We start from the raw sequence: 13,333 nt of genomic DNA on the forward strand, positions 1-13,333 counted from the left end.
CAATTCACACAATCCCAATTGTGTTTCGGATTGACAGGTTCATAAACGGCATTGTTCGCGCTGTTTGTATTTGAATTTCATGCCCGAGTACAATTGCTCTTTTCCTGCCCACACATCCAGGAGCTCACAAAAGGCCGGCAAGAGGCTTATTTTCGGGTATATTCGGATGGTTTGCTTTGGTCATGGGAAAGCCAATTGCCGACTAATTTCGGGTGCAGGGTGTGCGGTTCATTATCATCGAGATAATCCCATTAGAAAACGCTGCGGCAAGTGTAAGTTTAATAATAAATGGAATCCTCCGGGGAGGGATATGCATAAATATTATACATGTGTGCTGTGTGCACATGATAAAATGTTCGTGAATAAGAAACTTGACAGGTTTTTATTAGCAATGTTTGCGTTTATTAAAGTACAGTTCTGAATGAAATGAGAAAGACATTTCCGGCTTTGACCATTGATCAACTTTATTTAATTTTCCCATGATGGCACATAGGGAATAATACTACTACTTTAGCAATTGCAATACCAATCCGAAGATCCGTTAAACACAGATAAATTAATTATTTTCAACAAGCAACTTTAAAGGAATTCTTTGTGTATTCTTGTTGTTATATTAAGTCAATCCGATTCTAGAGTAAATCTAATTTCTTTGTATAAACTCGAATACATTTGGGATTCGAATCGAATTTCAAAGCCACTTGACGCAGTGAAAATATTGATTGAATACATAATAAATTCAAAGTTCAAAGCCTAACCTTGCGGGGCAAAGGATCAAAACATTTTGAAGCAAAACTCGTCCTGTGATTCTCGACAGTATAATTTAAAGGTTATTTTCGTTGAGCATAAATATATTTATTTATTAGGATACACAAGTGAGTGCGATTATGCTAACGTCCTTTTTAATGTGCAGATGTTTCTGAAAATACTTACTCGCAATAAATATAAATATGCCGAAAAATAATAATTTCTTAAGTGCAAGGGCATAAATCTGTAAAATTTCCAATACCCATACAGAGTATTCCAAATCACTTTAACTGCTGGTAATCGGGCATAATCTTCAAAAATTTGCATGCACTCTCCACGAAAGAAGGCATTTGAGATCCTTATCGTGCACATTATTCACGTCACGTCTGGAGTATTCGAAGCATAGTAGAAACTGCCCATCAATTTCCTTCCCCGGTGCCGCCCCCTTCCCCCCCTCTTGGCATCGCTGAATATTAGAATGCACGGGGTCCTGCTACTAAATTACCTCGACGATTTGGCCGGCGATGACGGCATGTTGTGGGTGTTGCGTTGTGACCGACTTGCCGGCTGGCTTGTCCCCCGATTGTCCTGGCTCTGGCCCATCAGATCGTTGGGGCAATTATGGTTGGTTGGGAGCCCCGATATGTCGCAGCACGGACATGACTGCCGCCCAGCCAAAGCTCCTTCGTTCATCGTTGCCCATTCCACGGCTCTGGCTCATTTGGGGCGGCTGCAAGCCCCGGTCTCTGGCCTCCGTCTCCGTCTCCGGCCTCCTGTCTCTCCAGGTCGTACATGATCGCCCCGGGGCAGGCTGGGTCTTTGGCTTTAGTGCAGAAGATGGTACGCTGAACAGGCGTTGCGTCTGGCACGGGCTAGTGGCCATAATTCTCGGTACACGACTGCACAAAAGGGCTGCTGCAGCGGTATCAGCATCACCAGCGGCATCAGCAGCCGGGGCAGGCCCCGCCGATAGGATCGGCAAAAATCCCTGCCGCATACCAAGTTTGCTGCACTCTAATGTTGGTGAAATGGATTCACTTCTGGATTCGATCATTTTACAAAATAACTTAGAAATGTATGTTACAACACAAAGGAGTCAAATGAGTGTAAAACCATGGAACAACGAAAATATACCCTGTAAATTAATCAAATTCATATACATTTAAATTTGTAAACTAATGGCGTTGGCCTTGAGTGTTTATGTTATTCGTGAGAAGGAGGTCCTCTAAGCCCATAAAATAAATATATTCTGGATCAGCATAAGTACAAAATGTGACATCATTTGCAATAAAAAAGATTAATATTTTGATTTATGTATAATTAGTCATATGTATGTATTTATATACATAACAATAATACTACAATCTTTATTGTAACTGGAGTGTGAGTGCTCCCTAGATATGATTGCAATTTATAGAAAGTTATTTATGAACAAACAAACAATCATAACTACGAATTATAACAATTGAAACCTACGCTTTATATACTTCCTCAGTCTTAATGTACCTAATTACAGACACTTGTAAAAAATAAATAAAAATAAGTACCAAATTGGACAAAATACCGGTGGTTGTCGTTAGATTTCAGATAGCTTAAAAGATGAAAGACCATCGAAACCATCTCCTTTGCTATTCAAATCCCTGCCTTGTAGACTCTATAATATTACAAATCGCATTGAACAACCAGCGAACGATAATGAGCTGATCATCGACTGCTGTGATATGATAAGTACGACTTCTATCGCCGACTGCGGGATTATTCGTGGCAGAGCCGCTGCGGCCATAACGACACAGGTCGTCAAAAGCTGGGCGGGAATGTGGATGAGGGGCAGGGCAGTGCAAAATCGGAGGCGATGCCGGCTCAAAAGCTCAAGCACTGGAGCGATTGTAGATTTTGTTACGAAGGTTAATATAAAGCGGAGAACAAGGAGAGCAACCCGTGTTAAAACTGAAAGAATGAAAGACATCTGAAGCTCGGCGGTGATATACGAACACCCTTACTTGTCCAGTTCTTTACTTTTTAGAAAATTTCTGTACAACTAGTTTATTTATATGTTATTGAAAAACATTACAATCTAATTAAGTTCTATATTTTGCTGTCACTTTATGAGTCATGAGTTTAATATAAATATATTATTTTGGACTTGATAAATATACATTTTTACCAAACTGTTTATCTTAATCAATGTTGTAAAGTTTGTAAACTATTCACGAAAAAGAATATTTTTAAGGGCATATATAGATCAGTATACCCAGGCATTTGCAGGTTATACGAACTCAGTGCAAAAGTTATGAGCACAAAATGCAAAGTCAAGCAAGCAAAATCCTATAATTAAACAATTATAGCAACTCCCACTTTTGCTCGTGGTCATTCGCTGGCCCTGGACCTGGTCCCTTGCGCTATGTGCGCTACTCCTCCTCTTTGCGATCAGGATGGATTTCGTCCAGTGTAGCACGATGCAGGTAGTGGAGGATGAGGAGGAGTTCGCCACGTTGGAGGGTGGGCAAGGGAGCGGTAGCAAGTACTTCCTTCTGTGCGAGGAATGCTGCGCAAGCCTAGCGACTCTCGGTCTTGGATTCTGGCCTGCGCCCCAAGCTCCACCTCCGTCTGGAAGTCTGGAAGCTGTCGGAGCTTCGATCTTTGGCATTGACATTTGTTAACTGAAGCTAAGGATAGCGGTGCCATAATTATAATGCTCCCAAATAAAATTAAAATTCAAACGCTGAATAGAGTTTGAAAATGATTCATTGTAGTTATACATTAACTTTATTCAATGAACTTTTAATAATAATTCAGTATATAAAAGGGTGTCTATCCTATAGTCTTTCATATTGATTGGCATTTTAAACACACGTACATTATCCTTTCTTTAAGGTCCATATAATTTAAGTATATATAAACTAGGAAAATGTATTTTTTATCCTTTTAATGGAATTATTGATGGCCACAAAACTTAGTTACTGTCTTACCTGCCTGACTTTGGAAAGTCGGGCTGTAGTCATTAATGATATGTAGATGGCGGCAAATACACCCCAGCTTAAACCATGTATTTAGCCTCATATCTTAAGGTAAGGAGAATCTGGACGCGCACGATAAATTATTTGAGACGAGCCGATCTCACCCCCGAATCAGAATCCCAGAGTTCGTCTGGAAGTCTCGGAATCTGGGCAACTCTGGAGAACTCTGGGGACCTCGAGCTGCTCCTGCATGGCTTCACTCGTTTATCTTGCCGACCGTCAGCATAAGAAACCTCCAGTTCCAGTTCTCGACCAAGTCAAAGTCACAGTCCCAGTCTCGATAATTAACACACAAGCGCGGGGCGTGATGAGCAACGGACCTCAGAACCAAACAAATTATTAAAAATGAATTAGTGGAAATATAAATATATGATTTCGAAGTCCCATGGACCGCTGGAACGCACGTGCTCCTAGGCATCCACGTTGGGCCCTGATGATGCCCGTGGCCACGTTGCCCGGAGGTTTCCAATTCCGCTGCAATTGCATTTGGATGTTTTTCAAGCCATTGGTTTTTTTTTATAAATATATAAAAGCCATTAAATACTAATCTATTCTCGATTGCTCTTCTTCAGTCGGGCAACTAATGACGCGCGGCTAACATTTAGGCCACCGCCAGCCCCGTGCAAGGAGGCAGTGCCTCCTCTCTCTTAAGTATGATTAATTAATATTGCAGGTAAGCATGTACCTCCGCATGCATACGTCAGTGCGAGCGGCTCTTGCTAACCGTATTATTATGCACATTAGGTAACCATGTCATTATTTTATTATTATTGTTATTTCGATTTCATACTCATTTAAATATTCATTAATAAAACCAAGCAGCCAAGATTTTTATTAGATATCAAACAAGATGCAATATTTGTTGGAGATGCACACATCAGGCTTGGAGGGTTTAAATCTTGCCTAAAAATATATATATCGTCCTTCTTTTACCAGGGAATACACAAAACTTATAAGTATAAGTATATAAGTAAATATGAAAACTGAACGACGATTTAAGATGAAGAAAATAAAATCATTTATTGCTTTATTTAAAGTAATAAATTTAATACTTATTTATCATTTTATTTAAAGTAATAGAGTTTTTTTCCGATAAAATATGTTTTTAATTGTTTTTTAAATAATATATTCTATACCCAAATACATAATACGTCTTTAAAACCAAACGGTTATTGACAAATGCGACTGGCACATATGTAAACAATACTGTACAGATTGCCTAGGGTGTTTAATTGTTGAATTATGCATTTCAAGCCATATTTACTATAAATGCATACACATGTGTTTTGATAATAAATGCGGAAGTTTTAAACAAAATTAAAATATATAATAAATAAATTAAATCGAAAACATACTGAGATATATGTACATACAAATATTAATTATTTACCTGTAGGCAGTTCAATCTACTGCTGTTTCAAGAAGATTTCTATTTTTATTATTCCGGATATTTAGTTAAACCACAATATGTTTTTTGCACGATTTTAGTATACATATAAATGACTACCTTTTGATTTTAAAGCACGTTATTTTTACCAATTGCTAAGCTTAATATAAAATTTAAATTCATCAACTAAATTTATGTAATATCCATTAATACAAACAATAACGAATAACAAGAAAGGAAGCTAACTTCGGCACGCGGAAGTTTGTATACCCTTGCAGTTTGCAATTGGATCAAGCTATTCTGGATAAAGCTATTCTGTTCAAATTAATAAAAAAATATAGAAAAATATTAATCGTATAAAAAAAATATATATATTATATATTTGAAATATCTAATATAACAAATATTATAAATTTAAATGCAGAAAAACACACACCAAACAAAGTTTCTTTACATTTTACCTATACTATTAGTATAATATTCCGTCCGTTTTTCATAAAATTAAAACCAAAGTTCTAAAATAATAAAAAAGCTCATATCTCAAAGTAGATGAAAATACGATGAAAAACAACTAAGTTTTAATTTTTTTCCATTAATTTCCCGATTGTTCCTATGGCAGCTATATGGTATGATATAGTCGTCCGATTTGCATAAAATTAAAACCGAAATTCTGAAATATTACAAAAATGGCCATATCTCAAAAATAATGAAAATATGTTGAAAAACAGCCAAGCTATAATTTTTTTTTTTAATTATCGAACATTTGTATGGCAGCTATATAATATGATGTTGATGCTGATCAGGAATAGGGTCGGAAAGGTCTCCTTCACTGCGTTGCAAACTTCTGATTGGAATTATATAACCTGCAAGGGAATAAAAATATAGTTTAAATTAAATTAAATGAAATGACAGTCAAGTCCCGATTTAAGTTGATTAAATCAATCCACTAGACCTCAGGCTGACAAAACGATTCTCAAAATTATTACTTCTAAAAAAAACGTAGTGTCCCGTCGGACTGGAAATCCTTTTAAATTTCCGACTTCTTATTTGACGGTTTCTACAATTCAAATAACTCTTGAAAAAGGTTATTCTAACAGTATTTTCCTGATTATTAGTATTAATTCTTAGTAACTTGTTCTCTTAACTTGTGACTTTGAGGCAAAAAGCTATGGACGTAGCCATATTTTAGACCAGCAACTTAGGTCTAAAGCATGTATAGCCTTAGAAAGCTGAATTAAAACTTTAAAAACGTTCATCTATAAATGTCAATGTTAATATTAAATAATTGTTATACGACTTATACATACATCTCAATGCATCTCTTTGCAAAATATAGAACTAGATATAACGAATTTTAGGCGATATCCCTTTAATAAATAGATTTATTTCTGGGCAAAGTTAAAGGTGATATCTTTATATAAACTGAAGGTCTTTGGGAAATAATAGTTCCAAGGAATTATCAACCAAAAAAGTTCAATATTTACCAACTTTAAGAAAATCGCGGTCTAGCATTTTTAGTGGGAGTTTGTTATTTGCGGTGCCTTTGCGACGTCATTCTGTTTTGAAAGCCGAGGAGCACGAAGAGAGCAGATAACTGATAAAGCGTTACACGGCACTATGGGGTTTTTGACCACTTTTTGTGGCATTTAATCATTTTTTAAAAGTTCTTAAATTTAAAAAAAAATAGTGGGATTGTATTAACAAAACATCGAACTGTTATGCCTCATACTCAAAATGTTAATACTTAACAGCATATGTTAGCAACAGAGCTGTAAAGTCAGCTGTTGCATCCGAAAGCGCGTCTGCTAAGTTTGTAATTTTTACGAAGTGATCTTTGAAATTAAACTATTCGTGTAAGACACAATTTGCAAAGGAAAAAACTAATGGACACTGATTTCACAGGTTTTAACTACATGTTAAAGGTATTAATTGTTTAAATTGTGCGTGTTTATACTGACATTATGTCATTTTATAAATGCACCTTAAGCTGAATTTTGAGAAACAAATTTAAACTTTGGGAAGAGTTTTGAAATAGAAGTTCGCATTAGTTTTCAATGCGTCCAAGTGTATGTTGTAGCGTTGTCAATTCTGAGCAAAAAGCAGTTAGTCTTATCGTGCACTTTTCCGCACTTTTGTTGCAATTTGAATTTTTCTCAGATAACCTCACTGTTTTCAGAGCCAATTTGGTAGCTGTTTGTATGGAAAAACACTGATTTCCGGTATTTTGGTTATTTTGGTTCCTAGAGAAAGCGTTGTCCGATTTTGTTCAAAATTGCTATATCGTGTTAAAATAGCAACAAATATAAGCTCCTTAAATTTCATTAATTTATCTTTACTTTTACCCGATCGTTCCTATGGGAGCTATAGGATATAGTTTCCTGATCCGAACGATTTTCATACTATATGTGCCTAGGGACAAATAATGATGATTGGTAAAGTTTCATGTCGATATCTCCAAAACTGACCGAGTTATTAATTAATGCCACAAAAACTGGTCAAAAACCCCATAGTGCACGGCAGAGATGCAAGCACACCTATCCGTCGCTTGAGTGTATCTGTGAGGCACGAGTTAAGAGCGCAACGGTAGCCTAAGAGAGCAGAGAGTGTGGCCTGAGAGAGAGACGGCGCGAGGGCGGAGCAGGACGGAGGGCGAGATAAATAAAAAGCAGCACAGGGGGTGAGTGAAAGATACATACCGCCTCGAACGCGCTGCCTGGGAACTCTGCCAGCATCCCCAACAGCGATATGTACTCGGGCAGCGGCAGCAGCAACAACAAAGAAGGCAGCAGGAGCAGCAGCTGAGTGTGTATTGGGGCTGTTGCCGGTGACACAGGGGACTGTAACTCCCCCTTTTCGGGCCAACTCCCAAGCAAGGTTCTGCACTCTGAAAAAATAGTGAAGGATCTCGGCTTAAGCAATAATCGAATGTAGGCTTTACATCTTAGCGAAATAAGTTCAGAGGAAAATCGGAAAATCACATTACATCGTTGTCTTAATTGTAAAATTTAAAAATGTTGTAAAACAGTAGAGAGAACTAAATAAATTAAGAAAATATTCCCTCATATTCATACTCAATATGTGAATTTGAAGCTATAAACAAAAACATTGCTTAAAGTTTTAGTAAATTTAAAAATTACTTAAAACAATTACCATGGAATGATTTTGTATTTAATATCTACGAGCTTAATATTTACGTTTCCGAGTCTTCTAGCTAACAAATATAAATACATATGTATATTAAAACTTGTGAATAAATAATCCTAGAAGGTGTTAGGAGTTCGTAATGATCCTAAAAGTTAAAGATGACTGCAAATATTGATTTGAAAAATGTAGTATTTGTTAATAATAATTGTATAATTTGTACTAAATCTGAAGTCTTTCAGTTTATTGACAATGTCAAACGGTGTCTTATACTTTTAAAATGGCTCCGTAGTAAGAGTTGCTATTCATAAACATAGTACATTTCTTACTCTTGTAAAAAATGACAATGAAGTATCTACGAATGTAACATACTATATATCGTATCGCTTTGAATCAAAACTGTTATTCCCTGTTTAAGCTCATGTCCTTTTTCCGAGTGCAGTACATAGGCATACACATACACACACAAAATGCCTGCCGGCAATGGACAACGAAATTCGGAGAGTGGGTGGGACAAATATTAAATCTAGCAGCGCATTATGTACTCCCCGTACGCCACATAAATATTTATGTATCTGCATGCCACCCGAGTGTAGACACACATCCCTATGTACGGGCTATGTGTAATTATGCACTTATCACTCTACATGAGCCGTGTCCGTTGCCGACTTTGCAAAGTTCCATTTCCTCGGGAGATATTGTCCGCATATAGAAGAAGTCCGCCCGAATCTCAGATGTACGGTACGCATGTATACGCGTCCAGGGAGTCGCAGTGCGTATGTACAGGTACCTACTCGGTACATATGTCCATGTACAGAAGCCCGGGTGTATGTGGGGTGTGGAGGTGGGAGGTTGGAGATTGAAGTGGAGGCAAAAGGACCCCATATAGTGTGTGTGCGTTGCGAAAGCTGCGCGCTATCTTGGGCGGACTTCGGGGGGTTCGATGGGGCCGGGTCTGGATGGGCTTGGACGGGTGGCACATGACCAACAGAAGCTGCATGCATACACCCCCGGGTAGAACAGTACATAGCCAACGGCTGGGTCTTCGGTCGCACGGAACTGAACTCAGCTGAACGGAACGGAATGTAAGCTGGGCAGGGAAAATCCTTTGGCCGAAAACCACAAAGGAGATACGGAAGTTGGCTCAGACAACGACGACGCAGCTCCTCCAGTGCCGATCCACTGCTGGAACCTCTGGCACAAGTGCGAGTGCAGGAAACCGGAGCGGAAATTCACTGGGCGGATGTCAAGTCCAAGTTCAGGCCGTGTTGCTTAACCGAGTTACCCTATAACTAAATAGCCGTGTTTTGCCATCCAGTTCCGGCGGCATCCGCACGTGATTCCCAAGTACAAGTCCGAGTTGAAGTGGCTTCATCCCCCGCGCGCTGACGACGATTAACATAAATTTGCACTCATTGGCCAACTGCGAAAGCTGTCATCATTCTGGATTTTACAAACAACTTCCGACGGAAGGTCGGTCGGCCAACAGACACTGAGGCCACTGGTGCCAAATTGGAAAATTACTTTAACCAACTTTTCGTCTATTTCCGTAGGAGTTGGATATGTCATTTCTGGCTACCTTGGACGCCAGTGCCTGGCAGGTATTTGTACTTGAATTTCCCAGTGCTCCTTCCCGTATTTACATAATAATGTGATAAAAAGTGAATTTGGCGGGGCAACCAGTGTTAAGACACCTTAGTAACAAATAATATTAAAAGTTCAGTTCCTGCATTCATGATCAATGAACTAAACTAACTGGTGATATTATCAAAGTGTCTAAAAGGAAGTGGTAGCCAAGGTGGTTATAATTCTAAATAAATTTTGATATAACAAAATTAAATGTTTCGCTCTAAAAAGTATTTGCAAGTTCTAGTTTCGCTGCATCGGTGTATCTTAAAAATCAAAAGATATTTATATTTATTGAACTATGTATAGAATGTCACATTTGTTGGCTTATTGTTGCTAGCTTTATATATCAGTTGACATATATATTTACTTTATTCAAACCCTTTAGTCGTCTGATTGAATTTACATCAATCAAGCTTCTACAATAATTATATTGTGATTATAAAAACGTATATCGGAAAGTACAGATATCTGAAGTGGTCAGAAGGTGTAAAATAAGGGTATTTTCTTCAAACTGCAAAGCCCGTCTTGCTTATAAAAAAGGGGATGAATTTGTTAATTTCACTGCCTGGCAAGCCGAAATAATGTTATTACTTGAAATGTAACTTCATGGATCAGGCGGCAGACAATTTAATCATACATGGTAAATTTGACCATAAATACTATGTAAAAGCTTAAACTTTGATGATTTTCTTCTTTGGAGCGTGTAGGCAAAGGCCACGTAAAGCCACCATCCGTCGGTAAATGCATTATTTGTTTAGCCGCAAAGTTGTAAAGCGTAGAGACCTTAAACTGCTTTAAATGAATTTTTATATTGAAAGGAAAGAATTGTGAAAGTTGTATGTTAATGAAGCATACGTTCCATATGTAGTTCTCATCTGACGTGTAGCTTGACATAGCTGCTGAGCTACCACAAGTAGAACCGCGGGCTCAAATTCGCCGGACAGCGGTCGGTCGCTTGTGATCTGATCCTGTTTGTTGTAGTCCTATTTACACTGCGACTTAGTCCCTGTCACCGGCAGTCCGTTCTTGTTTTCGGTGTTTTTCTTGCCATTGCCAGCGGTGGCGGCTGCTCAACTGGCAGCGTTCTGTTTGCGCAGACCTGTCGGCCAAATGAACCGAATAATACATCAAACGCTCTTTAATGGGGGTGACAAATCCCCGGCAGTTGGCGGACCTGATTACTTTATGAGTGCGGTGTGTCGGTCTTGAATAAGCCGCTCGTCCTGGCTGCAAAAATTAATCAAGACCCGGACTCTAACCGCCAAGCATGCAAATATGCAAAGGCAATTGTACTTCCCGATAACAATGTCGGCAATGTCCGTGATAAACATGACACAGATTACTTCAAAATGAAAAGTTTTGATTTAAATATATTGAGATTTTTAAATAAGGCTGTTAATTCCCCAACCCGATGTAATGTCTTTAATGAGAGAAGAAGTAAACGTGACATATATACTTTCATATCCCGTGGTTACCTCACTTTTTTAAAGAAAGGATATAAAAAGGTATAGGTATGCAATGTTAAGGGTTATTGTTTAAGTGAATTAAAAGTCTCAAAATGAGTAAAGATGATTTTGTTGAAAAAAAAAAAATAAAAATAAAAATAGATGTAATAACAGTATAAAACAGTTATTTAGAATTAAACAGCGGGAGAATCTTGATTCCCCCTTACCTGTTTATCTCTGTTTCTCTGATATTTAATGATCAAATCTTAAAACAGATCATTCTAGACTAACATGATTTTTGTGACAGAATTGTATATTGTATAATATGAGCAAGTTTTAGGTTTTTAGTTTAAGGAATCTCAAGCTCCCTTTATGTTGTAAAGGGTTTTTTATTATTAAAAAATGTTGTACAATATTTTTTTAAAATATCCTTAGACCTAACATTAGAATGTACAATATTTGGCCGTGTTGGCCATCATCATTCAATATCTATTTCTGCCCTTTTCCCGTGACCAATGGGATTAACTTGATTCGGTGTTCTTTTTGAAAAGAGCGTATGCTTATCTTTAATTGTCGACCCTTTGGTTTGCATCTCGTGTAAAAATAAGGTCGGCATTCTCATGCTCAGCACCTCATGGCTCAACATCAGAATTTGTATAATCTAGCGGAAGTAATGGTATTACCAGCGCAGACTTGGCCCACAGAGACTCTATTGTAGTTAAATGCCAATTATATGCATAAAGGGATTTTCGAGATAATTACGAAAAAGCGGCCGCGACGTCCTTATCCACGTTATCCAATGTTCTGGGTAGGCTAATAATTCGATATGTTAATACTCCGCTGGCTTGTGGGTTTGCAATCGGCTTCAAGTTGCACGCTGCTTGCGAAAAAGGATCTTTGACGAGCACCGAGCAAGTTCAAAATAAGGGCACGTGTCCATATTTATGCCATTTAATACATGAGGCACCATACAACACTTCGAGGCATATCATCCCATTTGCCCACAAAAATGCACCCCGCCTGCCACTCAGATGCTAATGCACTTGGAAAAAAAGTACGAACGAAAAGCAAATTGGAACTGTTTGATTAGCTAGTAGGTGCAAGTTCAGATGGAAAGATAGAAAGAAGACACATAGATATATAGATAGATGGAAATATAGCATGTAGAAACGACTCATCTTTGTATCTAAAAGATGAGTCGTCTCTACATGCTATGACCCATATCAACTAGAAACACTTCGATCTGAACTTTATGAATATAACGCCTTGATAAATACATTTATATATTTTTGTATTAACCAGTAACTTAATATTTAGTTACTAGTTTAAGCAATCTATTAGTTAAAGCTGGAGCAAGGTAACGCCAAGATTTTAGATATTGTGAATATTTTTCGTATAATTTTCTTGCAGAAATTATTGGCCTAACACATTTTTTTTTTTTAGTGATTCCGGGGATAATCTCCTCTCGATTCAGTACAGGGGTCTGTTTAAGTGAGAAAATGGGACGGAGAGCTACGGAGTACTTCAAGCTAAAAAGTGAAAAGCCAAGTAGTGCGAGTGGCAACGAGCGGCGCTGCGGCGACACGCATATGTTTTTTCTGGGGCCGTGCGGCCGTGTTTGTTGCTTCGCAGGATGCGCACACCTGAGTGCTCCGTAATGAAAATCCACAACCCCGGTATTTCGGATCGAGAGCTGGGAGGCTCAAGTACCGGCGAGAGCTTGTCGGAAAATTATACAGCAAACACACTACAAACAAGGCGGATATACATTACGATGCCTGGCCACGTGACCTGAAAGCCGTCATTTTAATTAAGTTCATAAAAAAACAGAGCCACGGTCCGTGAGCGTCTTTTGTCAGCGAAATTTCAATGTTGCTGCCTCTTTACTCGGTGTTCATAGATGCGAAATTGATAGTCCTAATAGGAGGTATCCAATGTGTACTGTGCAATGCCGAACTTTCAATTTGTAG

The sequence above is a fragment of the Drosophila kikkawai genome, chromosome 3L (assembly GCF_030179895.1).
Source record: "Drosophila kikkawai strain 14028-0561.14 chromosome 3L, DkikHiC1v2, whole genome shotgun sequence".
Lineage (NCBI taxonomy): Eukaryota > Metazoa > Arthropoda > Insecta > Diptera > Drosophilidae > Drosophila > Drosophila kikkawai.